The sequence below is a fragment of the Elephas maximus genome, chromosome 1, assembly GCF_024166365.1.
Source record: "Elephas maximus indicus isolate mEleMax1 chromosome 1, mEleMax1 primary haplotype, whole genome shotgun sequence".
Lineage (NCBI taxonomy): Eukaryota > Metazoa > Chordata > Mammalia > Proboscidea > Elephantidae > Elephas > Elephas maximus.
The window spans coordinates 67,095,036-67,118,027 of NC_064819.1; the positions used below are offsets into that span (position 1 = coordinate 67,095,036).

Sequence of the window (22,992 nt, forward strand, 5' to 3'; positions counted from 1 at the left end):
GTCTTGTCGAGATCTTGTGACAGAAAGCAAGTGCTGTTTCTAAGAAGGAAGTACTCTCTGGGGGTATGAACAGTGTATACGGTGTGGGCTGATGCTGTCCCTCCCCACCTCCTTCCTCCACCCCTGAACCTGCACAAGTGAAGCGCCACAGGAGAGAGGTGTCACCAGTGGGACCTCTGTTAATTCTTACTGCTGCAAGTGTTTTTTTTAGTAGCATGCTTCTGATTCCCCTCAGCCTGGGCCATTCTTTTGGACTTCTAGTCTTTTCTCTATGTGCATTTACTGTTCCTCTTATATTTTTTCTGCCCTCTGAACCTGATGTCTTGCCTGCCTGCCACACAGCACAGTCTACTTTTATTTAAGTTTTGATGTGACAATGATGAACTGAATTCTGTTATCATATACCTCAACTTCAAGCAGTCAGGGTAAGATGTACACTATATGAGTGTAGACTGTAACCCAGCTTGGAGCCATGTTTTTGTGGGACTGGTGTTTGTTCAGAATGGTAAAGCTTAGATCTAAAGAAAAACACAGACTTCTGTTGATACTAAAAGCCCTTCCATATGACTCTTCTGTTAATCACAAGCCACTGCTAGAAAAAAATCAAGCATGGCTGTGCTTGTGAATCCATGATTGTTCTTGGGAGTCGTCACATTTCATATTTTCTGAAATAACTGAAGCTTAGGATAATAAAGCATCTGATATGAAAGCCTGAGCTCAATGATAATCATTTTAATGTGCTCATTGTAGTGAGCTGCTAGAAAATTACTGAAAAAATTTTTTTGTAGAATAAATACACTTAGCTACTTATGGTTATTTCATTTTGCTTTCTTTTAGGCATTTATTTTATCCTGCTGCTTTTATGAATTTTTAATTACCAAAAAAGAAGATATTTGGTTATAAGTTTTTCTCTCAGGTACTGAATGGTGACGGGTATTAGTATTGAGAAAGACTGGGTGAATTTATATTAAATAAAGAGAATATAGTTTCTGTCCTTTGAAAAGTCATCTTTATTATATTTCTGACTAACTTTTTTCCGTTGGTGATTATATGCCATGCTTAATACAAGTATCAAAAAAAAATTTTTGCACAGGTCTACATAATTCTTTTATGCCTCTTATATGAATTTGATTTATTAAAATTGTAGTGTTCAATTCAAACTCACTTTTTATTAACTTAATAACAACTTGAGAAATCCATAGACTCTTTGGAGTGACTTCTAAAGGCAAAGAACCTTATAAAGATCTATCTTACTTTTTGAACTTAAATTTTTTTCTGTGATAACTGTGGTTCTTTAAATCCATATTTATAACCTTCCTAGGGACTTGACAGTGGAGTTCCAATATTAGAGCTAATGTTAAATGTGTTTTTAGGTCAACAGAATATATTTGGTAATCTAACATGTAGCCATTTTTTAACTCTTGCCCCTTGGAATCATGTTTATTTAATAATTAAAGACTAGCAAATCAAACATGATCAGATAAGCATTCAAATGGATAAAATATACTAACCATGTCGCATCTGAGATCTTATCAAAGATGCATGTTCTGAAATCTTATTTTTGCTACTGATAATAAAGTACTTTTATAGAAGTGGTATATATGACTGGAAGGTAGAAGAGAAGGGATAGGGTTCTTTTTTTTTTTTTTTTAATTGTTTAAATGTTAATATGCTCCTCTAAAATGTTAAATACTTATAGAATATTGACTTTCTTGGATACCAAATGATTAGCTTATAGGAGGCGCCTGTAAGAACTTTACCCATCCCTAGTTATAGGTCAATGGCCCTTAACAGGAAACCCTGGTGGCATAGTGGTTAAGTGCTACGGCTGCTAGCCAAGAGGTCGGCAGTTCGAATCCGCCAGGTGCTCCTTGGAAACTGTATCGGGCGGTTCTGCTCTGTCCTGTAGAGTCGTTATGAGTCGGAAATGACTCGACGGCAGTGTGTGGGTGGGCCTTGATATATATATATTTAATGTGTATTTAATCCACACACATATAGTCACTCACACACAAACATACCATCCCCAGAAAAAAAGCACACTTTCTCAAAAAGCTTAGTATATTTTTGAAAGTGTGCAGATACCCAAAAGGATCCATAGGCTTCATAAGGACCAGTGTGTTTAGTGATTTCAGTCACCAGACTGGCTCACTCCTGCCTCTCCTGGCTCGGTTTACTTCCTGTCCACACTACAACTACTGCCTTAGGGCGTTTCCTCATAGATGGCAGACACCTGCAATAAATGCGTGGTGGATGAGTGAATGACTAAATGTAGGCTGGCCGTGTAATTGCAAAAGAAGCTGGCTTCTTTAAGATTTAAGCTCATTTTCATCCTTGGGCACCGAATACTTTAACATCTGATTGGTGAATACACTTTATATAAACCTAACAAAATAGAGAAAAACAGGTCAAGATCAAAGGCAGTACTTCCAGAACCTGGGCCCACATAGAACTGGGAAAGAAGGGAAAAGAGACCGCTACAAGGTTAGTGTAGCATGACCTGAAACTGGAGAAGAATTTGTTTCCCCACAGGAACAGTTTTTAAATGATATTGTTGTTAGGTGCTGCTGAGTTGATTCGCACTCATAGCTACCCCATGTGAAAAAGTAGAGCTGCCCCCATAGGATTATCTTGGCTGTAAGTTTTGTGGAAGCAGATTGCCAGGTCTTTCTCCTGTGGAGCCACTGGGTGGGCTCAAACTGCTAACCTTTCAGTTAGCAGCGAAGTGCCTAACCCTTTTACAAACCAGGGCTCCTTGCTTATAAATGATAGTTAAATATACTTGCAACAGAATACACATAATCTATAGTATATGGTAAAATAATTGGTTGGATTGTTGTTGTTTTGGGCTGGGGGAGAGGGGGCTTCTAACAATGTAATCGTCATTTATAATAAAAAATACAACTTGATTATAAACAACCAACTTAAAACCAAAGTTACAGAGCATAGCTTTTGCAGAAGCTAGAAGCTATCTTTATTAGTTACCAGTTCCTTCCATTAGTGTTTGACTCTGCAACACTGTTTTGGGGTTGGATTGAGATTATGTTACTAAGGGTCCTAGAAATTAATATGATACAAACAGTGTCAAATGATACCTTCTGCATTGTCATTTGTGGATGTTGAGTCATATACTGTGCAACTTTACAATTTGTTGTGCTTAAGGAAATTAAAATTGTAGCTTTTACTTTTTCTTGATTTTTCGAGTGATGAAACAAAATTGAGAAATCGGCATTGTTTTCAAGGTCAGTAGTTTGTGAGATCAATGTTGTAAAATTGCTCTGCCTTAAATAATGTACTTTCAAGCCCAGTCTTCTTTGGTAGACCACACCTCAAGAACTCTCCAAACCTGATAGAAGGGCCTTAAGAAACCTTGGTGGAAACCCTGGTGGCATAGTAGTTAAGAGCTACAAATGCTAACTAAAAGGTCACAGTTTGAATCCACGAGGTGCTCCTTGGAAACTCTATGGGGCAGTTCTACTCTGTCCTGTAGGGTCACTATGAGTCAAAATGAACCTGACGGCGATGGGTTAGGTTTTGTTTTAAGAAGCTTTCCATAAGGATTAGGAAATGTAATGCTCCCTCATGTGGGGATAAAAGTTTTTGCCAACTGTAACTTGAAATCAGGAGAACTGCCTATATAATCTTTTTTCTTTTTTTTAAATTCATTTAGCAAATACTGAGTACATGAGTAACATATGCAAGGACTCATCTCATGGAGCTTATACTGCAGTATGGAGAGAAGACAACAAATAAACAAAACAAATCAGTAATATAATAGAGGGTAATATAACAAAACCCATTGCCATCAAGTCGATTCCAACTCATGGCAACCCTATAGAGGGTGATAGGAGCTGTATAACCAACCAGCTGCCATCAAGTGGATTCTGACTCATGGTAACTCCACGTGTGTCAGAGTAAAACTGTGCTTCACAGGGTTTTCAATGCTGATTTTTTGGAAATAGATCACCAGGCCTTTCTTCCAAGATGCCTTGGGTGGACCCAAACCACTGATCTTTTGCTTAGCAGTTGAGAATATTAATCCATGGATTCCCCAGAAGTAAGCAGGGAATTAAAACAGGTCAGTATAGTAAATAATGACTGGGTGGATCCATTGGATTGATCCAAGCCCTCTGTGAGGAGATGGTATCTGAGTTTAGATCCAAATGGTAAGGAATCAGCCTTGTAAAGGTCCTAGGAAAGAGGATTTTTGACAGAGGAAATAGCTCACACAAAGGGCTTATAAAGGAAGTAAGCTTGGAGAAACAGAAAGGAAGGCAGGATGGCTCAAGCATTGTGAGTGGTAGGGAGACTTGTAAGAAATGAAGTAGGCGAGATGGATCAGATCTTGTCAAGCTTTATAAGCCAGAGTAAGGGGTGTGGGATTTCATCCAATTAAAGGGTATTAAAAGGGGAAGATAATGTGTGATGTGATCCAATTTACACTGGAAAAGATCTTCCGGTCTGACTTGTGGAAAATGGGTTATAGAGAGATAGGTGGAAGACTAGTTAGGACACTACTGCAGTAGTTTTAATGAGAAATGATGGCAGCTTGATAACAGTAGCGAAGATGGAGAGAGGACAGATACTGGCACAAAGTGAATTGTTTCAGACTTCCCAAAATGGCAGGAGTATGTACTGTTGAAGCCAAGGCCATATGTTATTCTTAGTTGTCCTTGCTTTAGGCCGAAGCAAAGATGCACCCCTGATCCAGCCAGTGCTTTATCAATATACCAGGGGTCTAGGAGCTAGACTGCAGATGGTGTGGCAGAATTATGATTCTAAGAAAACGTGAAATAGGTGTTGCACTGAAGGTTTAGTTGTATTGCTGTGTTTGTGCACATGAACATTTTTGTTTTTGTACAGAGATCGGAGTAAACCATGTGCTTAAACTTAGTCAACATCAAGTGTCTCTCAGATGCTGCTCTGTTGTCTTCATCTTGAGTTCATGTTTGACCTTTAATCAGAGCACCCTGGGTTGCTGCTAGTGTATCAGAGACAGAGTCTTCATTTCTGCCAAGCGGTAAACGTTCAGCGCATGTGCAAATGTCAGTTGACCCTCTGTTACTTTTGCAAATAATACAGGAGCATCCCCAGGTTTTCTTGATCCCTGCCTCCAAATCCTCCTTACCATCTAATGTTGAGATCAAAACATCTGGCTTCTTGGGTGAGCTAGTCAATATAAGAAATATCAAACTTGATACTCATTCCGTAGTCTTTATATAATGCTGGAACAGAGGCTGAATGCCAAAGGCCATACTCTTATGCGTGACTTTTACAAAGCAGTTGTTCTGATAGAAACCCTATTCCAAAGCAGTTTCAGGGTTTTTAGTAAATTAAGTATTCACTACTGGTACATCTCTTTTATTGAGTTATTACATTGGGTTTGATGCTTTTTGTTTGTGACTTCCCCACAAGAAGAGTCTAGCACCTATTCACCTTGGTATCCCAAGTACACGGCATAGTACCTGAGCAGTAGTAGATACTCAGTGAAATGACGACAGTCACATTCAATGGGAGAGAGAACATGATCCAAAAGGAAGTCTGTCAGCAGTAAATGTAACACTAACTCTGCAAGATGACGTTTGAGGATATTAGAATTCTTTTTCCTTCTGAAATATTGAGAATGCGTACATACAACCAACTGAAATTGCAGTTTTCATATGACCTGAAGTAGTGGCTGGAAAACAACAGCTTAATGTTTTTGCCATACGACATGCCAGTGTGAAAGCCATCCTCATTCCTTGAACGTATGGAGGCATATCTTACAGTCATTTACCAAGAAAGCTTACAAGCATCACATCTTTGTACCTATAACTAAATAGACATTGTTAAACTTCAATTTGTGATAAGATCATTAATACAAGTGATATTGTTGAACTACCAAAGTTATATTCATTGGAAAACTAATTGAGAACCTTGTATGTTAATAACAGGAGCTAACATTAAGTGATTATTGTGTGCAGACCCCATGCCCTATTGACATCTCATCTAATCTTCGGGCAGTCCCACCGTGAATGGTGTATGTATCAAGGCTCTAGGCTAGCCCATCTGTAAGTGCCAGCTGGGTCAAAAGGGTGAGCACAACTGTAACACCTCTGATTGTTCTTCCTAACTAGGACACACACTATTTCTTCTGTCTTTGAGCACAATCTTCAAAAAACACAGATTAATTGCATTTGGGTAAAATAAAAAAGAGCCATAATATGCAGTGCCCTTTTCTGGGAGAGGCTGATCTACGGTAGTGGGATTATTTATTCTTCCACATTCTCTGGAACAAGGAAATGGCACTTTTATGTATATATACATATGTATATGTATGTATGTAAAATCAATCAAAATTTCTGGCCTTTTCCCAAACTTCTTAACTTTTTATTTATCCAAGGAATACTGATGTTAGGTTATCATTTACTTTGTTCTTTATATTGTTTCTTTTCAAAGAGAAATTCATTAATTCCATATGTACATATGTGACCTAAGGGGCTTTTTAAATTTATTTATTTTTAAATATACTAATTTTTCATAGCTTCTTTGGAGTCCCTGGGTGGTGCAAATGATTGACACACCTGGCTACCAACTGAAAAGTTGGAGAGTCATGTCCACCCAGAGTCTCCTTGGAAAAAAAACCTGGCGATCTACTTCCAGAAGATCAGCCAGCCACTGAAAACCCTTAGGAGCTCACTTCTACCCTGACACACGTGGGGTCATCATAAGTCAGAGTTGCCTCAGTGGCAATTGTTGTTTTCAGTTTTCAGAGTCAGTCAGGCTTTAGGTTGGAAAGTTGGAGACAGGTCTAATTTTGTTCTCTCCCAAATTCTATTAAAACTATTAAAATGTAGAGGTTTTTGTTACAGGCATTATTAACTAACCAGGATTAAGAAAACAGGAGAGGAAACAATAGCAGCAACATTGTGGTAGCTGGAAGGCAGACAGACAAGTGGCAACTAACCTCCTCATCCCAGAGAAACATAAATACCAACCTGGTGACGAGGAAAAGCCAAAAGCCAAGCTGAGAACCAACTTGATATCTACCACAGAACCCTCAAACAGCCCAGAATTGGCTGGCACCTTCTTGAGGCAGGAAGGGAGGAAACTAATATAAGGGAGGTTATTTGAAAACTATTTAAGAAATAGCTAGATTCCTCCATTCCCTCCCAACTCCATGTCTCAGATGACTTCCTCTCCCCACTCTGATAGAAGACTGAAAACTCATTCTCTGGAGAGGAAAGCAAAAGGTCTCTGGACTAGAAGACAAGTTAGGGGCAGGGGAAGAAATACAGTGAAAAGAGGGGGTTCAGTCACTATACAGATATTGAATGCTGAGATCTTCTCTAGTCCTAGCCCTCTTTCTTCATTTAGCAACTAGAATACAGGCAAGAGATTAGAAGAATTGGGAAAAATTTCTTTGGGAAACTACCCAGTATAAGGCTTAAAGGTGGTGACATCAGAGGTTCCACAATTAAACAGTCCAGCCAGATCATCCTGTAGTGAGGCTCATGCTGACAAACCCCAGCCACAGGCTCAGAACTTTCAATCATGAGCAGGTAATCAAGGTTTATCGCACATCTGGGAAAAGACACAAACATGAAGAATAGGAACCCAAAGCAAACAGAAGTTGCGGGGGGGGCGGCGCAGGATTATGCAGGGAGAAGAAAAAAAACTAACAAAAAACAATGCTTAGAAATTAAAAACATGGTAGCAAAAATGAAAAATTCAGTAGAGTATGAAGATGTTGTTGTGTGCTAGGGAGTCAATGCTGACTCATAGCCACCCTATAGGACAGAATAGAACTGTCCCATAGGGTTTCCAAGGCTGTGATCTTTATGGAAGCGGGTTGCCACATCTTTCTCCCGCTGAGCAGCTGGTGGGTTCAAACCTCCAACTTTTTGGTTAGCAGCCAAGCACTTAACCACTGTGTCACCAGGGCTTCTCAAGTACAGGAAATTTCCAGAAAGTAGACCAACAGGAAATGAGGTATAAATAGTAAAGATAGGGAAATTAAAGGAACAATCCAGGGGTTCAACATTCAAATAACAGGAAGTCCCAAAAAAGTAAACAGAGACAGGAGAAAATTGTCAATGAAATAATCCAAGGAAATTTCCAAAGACTGAAGGACTTGAATTTCCAGACTGAAAGCATTCACTCTGGAATCAGCATTATGGATTGAAAAACAATAATAATAATACCTACATCAAGACGCAGAGAGAAAAAACAATTACATCAAAAGGATTAGGAATTAGAATGGCTTCAACCTTCTCAATAGCAACATTGGAACCCAGGGAACAAAGGAGTGGCGCCTTCTTTCTTCTGAAGAAAAAATGCTTTTCATTTCTTTGCACCTCACCAGAGCATCTGTCAGGGATCAGGATACCCCTTTTCTCAGGAAGCTTTTAGAGAATTTCTGGGCATCATAAAAAAAAGGGAACGAGGTAAGAAAGATCATATGGGATAAAGGAAACAGAAGACCTAACATAAAAGAGAAACCAATGGAATCTTCCAGTATGGTGGTAATGGGGACAGCCGTGCATCAGAGCTGGTGAGCAGCCAAACTAACCCAGAGCAGGCCAGAGAGCTCTGGAGGAAACTCCTTCAAAAAGATGAAAATGATGGGATGTGAATGAATATCTTGAGAGGTGATTTAGATAGGTGGAAGAGAATATGACCTTGAATTGTGACAAATAGAAAATCAAGCAAAAAAAAAAAGGCAATTTTTTTTTTAAAACACCAGGGGGGAAAATATACAGGAAAGGCAATGTAACCATAGTTATTACATGGCTATATTCTGAATGGCATGTATAGTCATAATGATGTAAACTTTCTAATAATCAAACTAAAATTATAACAGAACTATATTGGGAAGTGTAGGTGGGAAATAATAAAAATAAATGGTGTTGTCCAGGGGCAAAAAGAAAGCTGAAGCCTTATCTTCCGTAGTCCCAGTCAATAGATAGTACTTAACCAAAATACAAGCAACAACAAAAGCCAGTTGCTGTCGAGTTGACTCTGACTCACGGCTACCCCACGTGTTGCAGAGTAAAACTGCATTCCATAGGGTTTTCAAGGCTGTGATGTTTCAGAAGCAGACCTTCCATTAGGCCTTTCTTCTGAGGCAGCTCTAGGTGGGTTTGAACCCCTAACATTTAGTTAGTAGGTGAACACTTAACCTTTTGTACCACCTCAGGAGCCTTAGTGTCATAGTGGTTAAGAGCTTGGCTTCTAACCAAAAGGTTGGCAGTTCAAATCCACCATCAGCTCCTTAGAAACCCTATGGGGCAGTTCTGCTCTGTCCTGTAAGGTTGCTGTGAGTCAAAATTGACTCAATGGTAGTTTTTCTTTTTTTTTTTTTTTTTAAGGAAACTTAGTGGCTCAGTGGTTAAGCGCTCTGCTACTAACTGAAAAAATTGGCAGTTCACACCCACCAGGCGCGCCACGGGAGAAAGTTGTGGCAGTCTACTTCCATAAAGATTACAGCCTTGGAAACCCTGTTGGGCAGTTCTGCTCTGTCCTGTAGGGTTGCTATGAGTGGGAATCAACTCAACCGTAACGGATTTTTTTTTCTTTTTTTGGTAAGAGCCACCCTCAGAAATGTTCATCCACTGGCTGTCTCTGTAGTAACCTTGCTCTTTCAGCATAGGGAAATAATCAGCTGATTTCTGAGGTGACATAAAGATGAGGGAATGGAGAAGATTGAGCTGTGTATTAAATTGTCTTCTGGTTATCAAATAAAGACTCCTTTGTCATAAAGGCCAGAGATAAAAAATAAAATGTGTATGTTTAATACATAGAACAAAAAAATAAGTCTGTTTTTGATGTAGCACTTGAGGAGAAGATAGGTCAAAAAGCCCAGTCACCCCTTAAATGAATTTCAGACTCTTTGTTATTGGTGTGATGGGGCAGAGAAAGATATCAGTGATGGTTGCATTGCTGATAGAAATGATTTTTTACAGTAGGTGCTAAATTAGATGTAGAAAGTAGGAAAGTTATCAAACCTACATTGTCATGTCTGACCTTCCAGGTCCCAGTCGTGGAATCGTAATAAAAACGAGTTGTGGGCTTATCTAGAGAAACAGCAATAACTGGCACAGAACAATTTTTGAGCTTCTCTTCAAATGGGGTGACACTGGGGGTTATTCGGGGTCATGAAGGCGATGCATTGGTTTTGATCAGTTTTTAAAACTGGATAGCAGCTTATCTCTGGGTCAGAGAAATTTAGTTTTCCCCCATTCTTTTCTCATCAGTTTTCCCCTCGGGTACTATGTGGATTCATCTTTGGAAGCTGGTATGAGGCTCTGAGCATTGATAGAGTTTGTACAGATCCAGATACTGTTTTCACTAATTGGGCTCCCAAGCTCTTCCTCACTGAATGTTAAATTCAGTAAAGGCACTTTACCATCTCTCCATAGCTAAAAGGAAGAGCAAAGTTTAGTGACACTACAGAAATACATAGAACTCCGGGGTACTAATTATAAACACCTACACTACATTTATTTTATCCAGTTACAAAATATTTCTCACAGCTACATCTCTAATAGGACTTCTTTTTTTTTTTTCTTTTTGCTTAATTGTATAATTTGTCCTTATTAAAATAATTGACAGATATCAGGCATTGTTACTAAACAAGTGAAAAAAGTTAAATCATAGCACATGTTCTGACCCTCCCTAGTTCCAAAAAGAAATGATATCCCAGTAAAACTTTGAAGACAAAAATAAAAATGATGTAGCACATGGATAGCTGGAAATTGGTCGCATCACACTGTTTGCCGGAGTTGGGGTGATGACGCTGATTTTAAAGAATTTTAACACTATAACTACTAATCCTTCTAAAATATCTCTGTGAGAATAATTATCTTGTCCTGTGTTACAGGGATGTTTTAAATTTTAGAAATAGCCGTAAAACTTCTTCATGCATGGGCAGTATTTGTATCTGTGACTGGGTCTAAAATTACTGAAATTATTTGAAAAAAAAAATCAGTGGGAATTAGATGACACACTATTTTCTCTACTTCATCAAACTGCTTAGCTTCAGAGTAAGCAAATTGGGGGCAGGACACCTTGCTGGTAACATATTTATTCTTGTGCTGTCAGGTGTTTGCATATGTTATGAAACCTAGTGTGTAATAGACAAAGAGCCCTGGTTAAAACGTTTGGCTGCTAACTGAAAGGTCTGTAGTTCAAATCCACCAGCCAGTCTGCGAGAGAAAGATCTGGTACTCTGTTTCTGGGAAGATTCACAGCCTTAGAAACCCTATCGGGCAGTCCTGCTCTGTCCTAAGGGGTCACCGAGTTGGAATCAGCTCAACTGCAACAGAGCTTAGTTTTTAATAGGTGGACAGAAAATCAGTTCCCTGACTACATTCTGAACAGTAATTGGTTGTTTTATTTACTTCTTTATTTGTAAGTTGAGGGTAATCCATGACATACAGCTGTTAATTTTATCCTTTTGTAATATTTTTCTATCCAGCAAAAGGTACTTGATGCTGTCGTTCCCCTGTCATATTTATAACTTGGAGAAAGCAGCAAGCTTTATGAGAGTTCAGACACGCTTAAAAAAATTGTGTGCCTGTGTGTAGAATATCACTTCACTCAAAGCAAAATCCAATGGGAAACAAGTTGCAAATTCTGGAGATTTAAAAATTCTCATCTTGAGGTAGCATTTATAATTATAAAAAAATCATAATTCTAGCCAACATAAAATAAATTTGCAGTTGATTTAGTAATCTGTTTAAGAATCATGAACAGGTGTCATTTGTTGGCACAGTGACTTGGTGAGAGGTACTGATACCAAATGTTAATATCCAGAGTTTTTGGAATTCATTCAGCAGTCATTTAGGACTTTTCTATGTGCCTGGTTGCTGGTTAAGAATAAAAAAGGATAGTGACTGTTTATTTCTCCCACTAGTTTATGAGCTCTGTTGCGTTCAGGAGCCTCTGATCTGGCTTTCCTGTTTCACCAGTGCTGGGCACCAAATAAATTGTCATTCAATTAATCAGTTAAGCTTTAGAGCACAGAGAATGGATTTCAGATACAGAGGATGAGATGAGAGGCAGAAAAACTATTTCAAGTGTTGTAGTTTTCTGGTGCTGCTATAAAGAAATACCGCAAGTGGGTGGCTTTAACAAACAGAAATTTATTCTCTCAGTCTAGGAGGCTAGAAGCTCGAATTCAGGGTGCCAGCTCCAGGGAAAGCCTTTTTCTGCCAGCTTGGGGGAAGGTCCTTGTCATCAGTCTTCCCTGGTTGAGGAGCTTCTCAGAGCAGGGACCCCAGGTCCAAAGGACGAACTGCCTCTGGCACATTTTTAATGGTGGTAATGAAGTCCCCATGTCTCTCTGCTTGGTTCACCCTTATATATATCAAAAGAGTTGATTTAAGACACAACCTAATGTTGCAGATTGAGTCCTGCTTCATTAACATAACTAGCCTCTAATCCTGCCTCATTAACATCATAGAGTTAGGATTCACAACACAGTAAAATCCCAGCAGATGACAAAATGGTAGACAATCAGACAATACTGGGAACCATGACCTAGCCAAGTTGACACACATTTTGGGGGGGGGCACAGTTCAGTCCATAACAGGGAGACTCTTTTGAGGAATAGCAACAGCAAGATAATATGGGCTCACAGAGGGATAACCATGTAGTGTTTAAGTGACCTCAGCCCACAGGTATGGTACCTGGCATTGCTCAGGAGTCAAATAATTGGAATAATATCAGGTGGGGGGAGGGCATATGGCAGACATTTTGAAGGACAGAAGAATGGGGAAGCTGAGGTTACTGGCAAGAAATGGTTTGAAATGTTGCATCATGAATTGAGAGCCTGAAGGGCAAGGTGACCTGAGTGTGTAGGGACAGTTTGAGGGACTAGAGGGCTCAGTGAAGGTAGAAACAAAACATCATGAGATTAAGAGAATGGGCAGCACTTCTAGAATAGCTACCATATTCAAGACAGTTTAATAAAGTTATCATGGAAAGAAGGGATGATACCCAGATGATTAAGATATAGATGAATTCATCAAAGATGAATTGGCATACAGTGAAAGGGGTAAAGAGATTTGTGGAAGCACATAGTATTTAGGAGGATCCAGCACGGAAGAGGTGATCTTTGAACTGAGCTTTTCAGAATGAACTTGATACACGGGGATGGTAAGGAGGGATTCCAGGTAGAGGGAATGCATGTAGGGCTAGGAAAATGCAGTCTCTGAAGAACAGGCACTGTTTTGGGTATTAGTGGGGAAAGTGGCACAAAGCCTTAATGCAATACTTGAAACTTTCTTCTCTGAGCAGCAAGGAACTCTTGAAGGCATTTAGAGAGAGTGACATTAGATGAGCTTGTCTTTGGAAACTCACTCTGGCTTCAGTAACCCCAGTCCAGTTGCCATTGAGTCAACTCTACTTATGGTGACCTCACGTGTGTCAGAGTAGAAATGTGCTCCGTAGGGTTTTCACTGGCTGTTTTTTTGGAAGTAGATCATCAGGCCTTTCTTCCAAGGAGCTCTGAGTGGACTTGAATCTCCAAAATGTTACCATGCTCAGCTGCTTTTGGTCAGCAGCTGAGCAGGGTAACCATTTGTACTACCCAGTAAAGGGGTGGATTAAGTAATGCTTTTCTACCCAGTCTTCAAATTAGAATCACCTGGGGAGATTTTAAAACTCCCAGTTCCAGGCAGTGCCCCACATCAATTAACTCAGAATCAATGGGATTGGGACCCAAGCATCAGTATTCTTTAAAACTCCCCAGTGATTCCAATGTACAGCCAAGGTTGTGAATCAGTGATTTAGAGCAGGGACTGGCAAACTCCTTCTGAGAAGGACCAGACAGTAAATATTTTAGGCTTTGCAGCCATGCAGTCTCTGCTGTAATCACTCAACTCTGCCATTGTTTCGCAAAAGAGGTCGTAGATAATATGCAATGAATAAGTGCGGCTGTACTCCAATAAAACCTTATTTATGAACACATAACTTTCATATGTCAGCAGTATTCATATTCTTTTGTTATTTTCTTTTTTCCAGCAATTTAAAAATATAAAAACCAATCTTAGTTTGTGGACTGTGCAAAAATAGGTAGTCAGCCATATTTGGCCACAGACCATAGTTTACCAACCCTTGATTTTTTTTTTTTTTTTCAATTGTGCTTAAAGTGAAAGTTTACAATTCAAGTCAGTTTCTCATACAAAAACTTAGACACACATTGTTATATGACCGTTGTTGCTCTCCCTACAATGTGACGGCACACTCTTTCTCTCCACCCTGTATTTGCCGTGTCCCTTCAACCAGCTCCTGTCCCCCTCTGCCTTCTCATCTCACCTCCAGACAGGGGATGCCCACATAGTCTATAATGTGTCTACTTGAGCTAAGAAGCTCACTCCTCACCAGTATCGTTTTATGTTTTGTAGTCCAATCTAATCTTTGCCTGAAGAGTTGGCTTCGGGAATGCCAACCCTTGATTTAAGTGTGAATATTGGACTTGGGGGAAAAAAATATTGCTATAATAATCCAGATAAGAGATAAAGTTAATTCTCTATTATGGTAGGCTAGGACAGAGTGAAGATTAATGATATTGAATTGATATGTATAGCAACTCATGTTCTTGTGTGGTATTCTTTTTTGTTAATATTTTAAAATTTTTTTATTGTGGTAAAATATGTGTAACAACAACAAAAAAAAAAACTTTTCCATTTTCACCAGTTTTTAGTGTACAATTCAGTGACATGAATTACATTCACCAGGTGGTACAGCCATCCCTACTCTCCATTTCCAAAAGTTGTTCATTACCCCAAACAGAAAACTCAATATCCCTTAAGCAATACATCCTCATTTCCCCTTCTCACCCACCCCTGGTAACCACTAATAAACTCTAGTCTCTGTGCATTTGCCTATTCTAAATATTTCATATAATTGGGATCATTCAGTCTTTATCCTTTTGTGTCTGACTTGTTTCACGTCAGCATACTGTTTTCAAGGTTCATCCATGTTGTAGCATGTATCAGAACTTCATTCCTTTTTTTAGCTGTATATATACCACATCTGTCGATGGACACTGGGGTTGTTTCCACCTTTTGGCTATTGTGAATAATGCTGCAATGATTGTGCACTCGAGCACTTAAAGGACGTTTGAATATACCGATGTGTGGTATCTGGTACTTAATGCCCTTTGGCTTTGTATTCTTACTTTGCAGGGATTTGTCTTATACTGAAAGGCTATTTCTTTCCTCACTGCTTGTGACGGCTGCTCATTTTGGCAACACCTATTTTCACAAAATAGTTAAGTTTCCTTCCTTTCTTATGTGCCAGACATGCCTTCGCTGCCAAAGAATGACCTTTCCTTGCAAACAAGTGTTCTCCTTAGAAAATAAGGTAAACAAGATATGAGAAGATATGGCTATTATCAGAGATTGTTGAAGTAATGCAGAATTCCCCATCTGCATTTTCTCCCAAGTTTGTTGCCTAGTTAAGGACCAGCCCAGGGTATGTGGTGCCTCTCCTTCTCCCCCACCCCCACTCCCTACCATCTGTGAAAATGAGAGGCTCATTGTTACACCTCGGTCCACTAAGGTTATTTTGGAAACCGTAGGGCTAAAAAAAGAGTGTTTCCCACTGATAGCTGCTGTGCTTTAAAATCAGCAGGACCTTTCCACGTTTCTCAGCTCCTGGACTGGTTGTTTTATTTGAATACCATTACGGTTGGTTGTACCGATTCACTTATCCATTGTCTGACTTCCACTCTTAGAATTCCGCTGTTTTGGTGAACTTCAACAAATGCTAATGCCATGTCCGCACTGGTAATTACCTGGTAATTCTCCTTGAATTTGCTGTAGCTGAATGAAAGACTGCAGGCAGCATCTCATGGAAGGGCAGCGGAGTGTAGGGGCATTTCAGTGATTTTGCAGATCTTACAACACTAGAGAGTTCCAGTAGATCACTTGCTGTTGAGTTGACTGACTCCTGTGTGTCAGAATAGAACTGTGCTCCACAGGGTTTTCAACATCTGTGAGCCTTCAGGTATAGATCACCAGGCCCTTCTTCAGAGGCACCTCTGGGTGGACTCAAACCACCCACCTTTTGGTTACTAGCCTGGCATGTAAACCATTTGTGCTTCCCAGGGACTCCTTCTCTTGAGCATTAAAAAAAAAAAAAAAAAAAAAGCATAAGGGGTGACAAAATATATACGCTTAGAGCAGCATTATTCTCCCTTCTTTTTCTTACCACCCTCACAGTCATTATTTCTCTTAGAATATAGAAGTATGCCTCTTCTCCCCTTAATGCTATTAAAAAAAAAAAAAAGCAGATGAGATTTTGAAGACTTCATATCTGTTTTCCTGAGTGTTTTTTTGATCACCAATCATATCTCTATTTCACATCATTTATTTGCTATTTTTTTTATTTCTAAAATCTGGGGTATATTGTTTAAATTCCAGGGACCTGTTTTTTCTTCTTCTATTGATCTTGAATGAGTATAATTCATCTTAAGGATACCATCCAGTTATGTACAGTGTAAAAGTGAGATTGTGATTGAGTCCTGATATTTGTCAAGTGCTTTTAACTGAGCTTCTGATGTTTTATACATTGATAACAAAGTAAAGGTTTTTGTGTATTAAATTAGCTTTCCATTTATTTTTCAGAAGCACTTACCAAGTAGGGAAATAAATATATAACTGCAGCCTGTTATCTGCACCAAAGGCAGAATGTGCCATAGAGGAATTCCTGTGTATAGAGTCCATCCTTAAGTAAAAGAAGAGGTTAGGATACAAGGCGAAGCTGCTGGCGTAATGTGGAGATTAAGAATGAAAATACCTGGTAGAATTCAGAACACAGAATACCAATAGCTAAAAGACAATGGGGAACAGATCTAGAAGCATAGAGGTTAACAGTTGGAAGAGGTCTTAGAGATCATCTTGGCTGATAGTTGTCCATGCTGGTCACACAGTAGAAACACCTGGAAAGCTTTTAAATAATACACATGTCCAACAGGCTAATTCAGTCAGAGTAACTGGCACAGGGCGTAGGGGTAGGATTGGGGGTCTTAGTATATTTAAAGTCTCCCCAATGAGTCTAACCTGCTAACAGGATTGAGAACCACTAACCTTATCCAACTCCCTTGTTTTACGTATGAAATCCAGAGCAGTTACCTGGCCCAAGGTCAGACAGGTATTGCTTGCTAGGATTTTACCACCAATTTTCTCTCTTCTCCCCTCCTTTGCTCTATATATTCCCTGTGTGATCTCATCCTCTCTCCTGCTTTAAATTACAGTGATATGTCCTTGATTCCCAATCTATGGCCCACATACCTCTTTTGAGCACCATACCCTTATATCTAACTTCCTTCTCATTATCTCTCCAAATGTCTTACAGCCACCTCAAACTTACCACAAGGAGCGCTGGTGGTACAAATGGTTAAGCACTTGGCTGCTAACAAAAGGTTGGCAGTTCGAACCCACCCAGGGGCTCCCTGGGATTAAGAAGACTTGGTGATCTGCTTCCCTAAAGAATACAGCCCAAAAAACCCTATGGAGCAGTTCTACTCTGTCACATGAAGTCATTATGAGTTGAAATCAACTCAACTCAACACCACCTGATAGCAACAATACCCCCTGCCCTCCAAACCTGTTTCTCCTTCAAGACTCCAGCAATCTCCCTGCCTCCTAGCTATTTCTGAAATCCGTCCCATCTTCTGTCTCTCCCTTGCTCCCAGCTGAATTTTGGATGTTGTCATTTTTCCTGAAACATTGCAACAGCTTCTTACACAGTCCTTGGCCTCCAGCCTTGCTCATCGGGCTCCATCTCTAACACCATTAGGATTGTTTGTCACTACATTTCTTGCATCATGGGTTCCAATCATTTAGCCATTTCTTCAGTTCAACAAAGCTACCTCCTCTTCTCTGCCTCCCTTTGCCTATAGTTGGCCTACTTCCTTACAGTTTATATATGGCATAATTTCTAGGCTCAATCCTTTTATTTAAAACTGAACTCTCCAACAAGCAATAATATTTTCTCTCTTCAACCAAATGCTGTCACATTAGTGGGCTCAGCATTGCCTGCACCCTGGCACTGGTACCTGCCCCTGCAGGAGGTATAATCAAAGATCCCAAGGTAAACATCAGGTCACATCCTTGATTGTTAACACCTTCACTTACCTCAGAAGTTTCCTGACTATTTCTTCTCCTTGGCTGTAGTGTTCCTTAACTGCTTCTGGCTTAGCCCTTGCCTTCTCTGTGATTCTCCCAGTTCCTGGCTAGTTTTTCACCGAGGACCCCATTTGATTATCGGTCTCTTTTTTCCTTGAACCTCCTGGCTGTTTTCAACCCTTTTACCTCAGTGTGGTTCTTGACTTCCCTAATGAATATCTATCCCTGGCATTAATAACCAACCATTCCTTATCTCTAGCCTTTATTACCTGGGATTTTGACCCCAGTTTCTTTTTGTGTTTAGTCCCCACCAGACTGTCATTACCTTGTTGTCTCAAGTGCCTCTGTGTGATGCAAAGTTCAGCTATTCAGAACCTGATTATCCAGTTTGGACTGTCCTGGCCCATTATCGGTTCACTTTTACCTATCTTTCACTCTTACCAACCTGCCAGTTGACCACTTAACCACTTCTTAAGTTGTCTATCAGAAAGGGGGCAGGAAAAAAATAAGTAAGTTGAGCCTCAAGCGTACTTGTTTGGCTTCTTACCACCAACAGTGATGAAGCTTGTGAAAGAACTTGATTTTTATCATAGTATGCCTTTAAGATAGCGAAATTGCAGAAGTTTGTGGTCTTTATCATTTCTGAGAATCAGTATGTGGAATTGAAGTCCATCATCTCATTCATCTTTACCTTATAATTTTACTATTTTATTTCAGAAATCTTTATATCTAGAAGATTGGCACAGAGAGTATTGAACTAGTTTGTGAAACTGGAAGAAATTAAATTGACGGATATTGCTAGTACTATTGATTTTATAACTGCACTTTCAAAATTCAGGTTCTCATCACAAGATGAGATCAGAGCTCTGTTGCATACCTTTGATAAAAATGGGAATGATTACTTTGGCAACCTTAAAACCCCTTGCCGTGGAGTCAAGGAAACCCTGCCCCATAGGGTTTCCAAGGCTGTAATCTTTACAGAAGCAGACTGCCACATCTTTCTCCCGAGGAGTGGCTGGTGGGTTTGAATGACCAACCTTTTGGTTAGCAGCCAAGGGCTTAACCACTATACCACCAGGGCTCCTTTGCATTAAAAATGCTCCCTTGGGGCCTTTAGTTTTACTTGGTTTTGTTTGAAATATGAGTATGAAAAAAAGATCATCACTGTTTTCTGTCCTCAGACAGTGGAATACAAAAGCAGTTCCTGAGTACCTATAGAACAGGGACCTGCAGAGCTTCAGCTTCTCAGGAACCTAGAAGTTGTGCCAAATTTGCATAATCCACATCTTTTAAACCTAGCCGCAGCCCACATAGACTGCAGGGCTCAGCATGTCATTACCTTTAAATATCATCTTATCTCTGTGGACTGTACCGTGGTATTAATGGTGAAGGTGACTTGAAGGTGTCTTGTACAATTCTTTGAGAGGTGTTTGTCCGTACCCACTGTACTTTGGCCACCCTTGTTACAACTTTATGACACACAGCTTGTTTAGCATGTTTACTCTTTAAACGCTTGGTGAATTAACAGGTGGTTGCATGACTGAGATGTTTGTTTTAACAGGCTAAAAAGTGGGAGGTAATTTAGACCCACGTTATGATGCAACAGGAAAATACCTAATTATCCCACTTTCGGCTCAGCTTTTAGTTTCAGTTAAAACTGCAGATAGCAGGGCTCCACAGGAACTGGCTCACTAGTAACAATGGCTGTGTTTAGCTTCTTGCACATGAAACCTTCTATTTAGCTTTAGTGTTAGTGCAGTTATGACGTGAATACAGAAGGCTCTGAAAGCCCCGTGTCTAAAGTGGTTTCAATATAATCTAGAAGCCCACTTGTAATATTCTCTCTCTGTACACAGAATACACCGAAAGTAAAACTCCAAAAGCAAAACAGTTAATTGTCATTTTGCCCACTGTGTGCATCCTGATAAGTCAGGATACAGGCTATGATTGGTCTGTGAGCCATCTCCATTGAGACGATGATGGAGCAAGGAATTTTGCTGAATAGTTAGTTGCTTTGAGGTCAAGGGGCTTCCCCCAGAAGTAGACAGTGTCAGGAGTAGAGGAACTAGATCAGGGGTCAGGAAATCTTTTCTGTATAGAGCCAGAGAGTAAATATTTAAGGATTTATATGCCATATAGTCTCTGTCAGCTACTCACCTCTGCTGTTGTAAAGCAAATGCAGCTGTAGACAATACACAGATGAATGGGTGTGACTGTGTTTCAATAAAACTTTATTTACAAAAATAGGCAGTGGGCTGGATTTGGCCTGTGATCCATAGTTTGCTGACCTCTATTCTAGATCCCGAGAGGTACCACCACTGGGCTGTGTGACTCTGACCTCACAGGATGAACAGCAGTGGTTTTATGCTAACTGGGCTAATACATATCACTTTCAATATGTATAACCAAGACTTCACTGTATTTGTGCATAATAAATTTATTGCCAGAAATAAGTCATTGTTTCCTCACTGACTTCTTTTGGGGCTTACCTAAATAGTGTTGTTGTTTCTACCCCGCTTCCTTCCCAAAATGATTTGAAGTAGCTTATAATAAAAGGCATATATAGGTTTTAACTATCAAAATAGAAATATGAAATCACAACCCACGTAAAAATGTCAGGCAGAATAACCTCTGAATATTCCTTATCCACCTGCCAACTCAAGCTGGTAGCCCAACCATTTCTGGGATACCTTTGGGACACCTTCTAAGTTGACTGCTGACATATTCCCTATGTTATCTTCTCTAGCATAATTTCCTTTCTGAAAAAAAATTCCCCAATGTTTTATATTAAGGCTCCGACCAGAGGAAGTGTTAGCATCCGTCATTCTTCTTCTGATTGAAGTATAAGCCAAGAACTGTTATACCAACCAAGTGGGTGTATGAAAAGGAAGGAGAAAATTATGAACTATTGAAAACTTTGGTGGGCAAGTGACCTGTACAAAACAGATCCCAAGGCTTACAGAGCTAACATTTCATTAGCCACTGGGACTGTTTCCAGTCCTCTTAAGGATACCTCTTTTGCTCTCTGGGGAAAAGGAGTGTTAAATTACTTTAGAGTTAGATGGTTAGAAGCATGACTCAGAAGTGGTCAGGGGAGATGGGAATTTAGACTGAGCTACAGGGAAGGATGACTTTGAGTGGATGTCAGTATGTGGAAACAAGGCTAAGAGATTTAAAGGACTACTGCTTGGAATTGTGGCTCCAAAAATAGTTCTGAAGTAGGGAAACTGGTCTAAGGGGAATCTATGTGTTTATACAGAGGACTTAATGCAAGGTCGTATTTAAATACCAAGGAGCCCTGGCAGCAAAATGGATAAGCACTCAGCTGCTAACAGAAAGGTCAGTGGTTCAAATTCACCGGCGACTTTATGGGAGAAAAGACCTGGTGGTCTGCTCCCATAAAAATTAAACCAAAAAAAAAAACTTATTGCCTTCGAGTGAATTCTGACTGCCGCATAGGATTTCCAAGGAGCAGCTGGTGGATTCGAACTACTGACCTTTTGGTTAGCAGCTGTATCTCTTAACCACTGCAGCACCAGGGCTCCCCATAAAGATTACAGCCTAGGAGACCCTATGGGGCAGTTCTGCTCTGTCCTTTAGGGTCACTATGAGTCAGAACCAACTAGATGGCACATAATAACAACAATTTAAATACTAGATCTGACTACGTAACCAGAAGACCACTTAGGATCCAGTCAGCGGGGTCAGCTTAGATCTCTGGCATAGGGGAGGTCTGATGGCATGCTTATGAGGGCAGTGGAGTTTATAGGTAGAAAATACTTCCCAAGGAAGCATGGATACCAAATAAGTTAGGGAAAAAAAACCCAGACATTTAGTAGTTAGAATATCAAGATGAGAGTAGAACCAGGAGCAAGACTGGGTCAGTGTTAAGGAGAAGCAGGCCACTTAAATGACAGAGTTTTAAGATGTGTTAGTGGACTAACTCTAAGATGTTTTAAAAAAAAAAAAAAAATGCAAGAAATAAATTCTGTATTCGGCAGCTAGGAAGTGTTCAATATCTATTTTAAAAATGTTTGATCTGTAAGTTCGAAATGTTCTAACCTTTAAATGGAAGAGAAATTCTTAAGAATTTCCCACTTAAGAAGCTGGGTTCCTTTTCTCATTTCCATCTTTGGTGAGAGGGCAAACTGGTAGTGTTTGTGGGGAGGGGTCCATTTAGCAGCTACAGGGTCACTATGAGTCAGAATCTCCTCAACAGCAGCTGGTTTGATTTTTTTTTTTTGTATCAAGATATCTGGACTCAAATACACCAGCGATCAAAGAAGGTGACACAGAACCGGGCAGTATTTCTTTCTGTTATACATAAGGTCGCCATGAGTCAGAGCTGACTCAACAGCAACTAAAAGCAACAACATCAAAATAATCAATGTGTGTACTATTTGATCCAGCAACTATACTTCCATAATGTATCAGCCATAAAAAAGACCAGATAACATAACGAACCCCTTGTCCCACATCTTTATAACTTCGTGGCCAATCTTATTTCATCTATACCCCACACTCTTTACCACCCCTCCCATATTTGAAGAATTCCCAGCCGTCTTTTCGTTTATAATTGCAGAAAAAAAGTTCAGTTTTCAGAAGTTTGAGGATTTCAGAATCTGTATGAGGGATTGCCAATCTGTATATAGAAAGGATATACAAAGATAAATTTTAACACGAAAAAAATGTAAATTTCAGAACTATATATAGAGAGAAGGATCCTGTTTCTTTCAAAGTAATAATTGTGTGTATACACACACACACACACACACGCATAGAATATTTGGAACCCTATAGAAATTTGCTTATAGTGGTTAGGGGGAGTGGTCAGATCACAGTGAATGAGAAACCCGGCACCAAGGTGCTGCTT

At 39.7% G+C, this 22,992-nt stretch overlaps 1 protein-coding gene across 2 annotated transcripts in view; it reads left to right on the forward strand.

Moving 5' to 3' along the window:
• CDKAL1 (CDK5 regulatory subunit associated protein 1 like 1) overlaps positions 1-22,992 on the forward strand; it is a 794,624-nt gene that overhangs the window by 623,999 nt on the left and 147,633 nt on the right. The gene's annotated exons all lie outside the window — the stretch shown is intronic.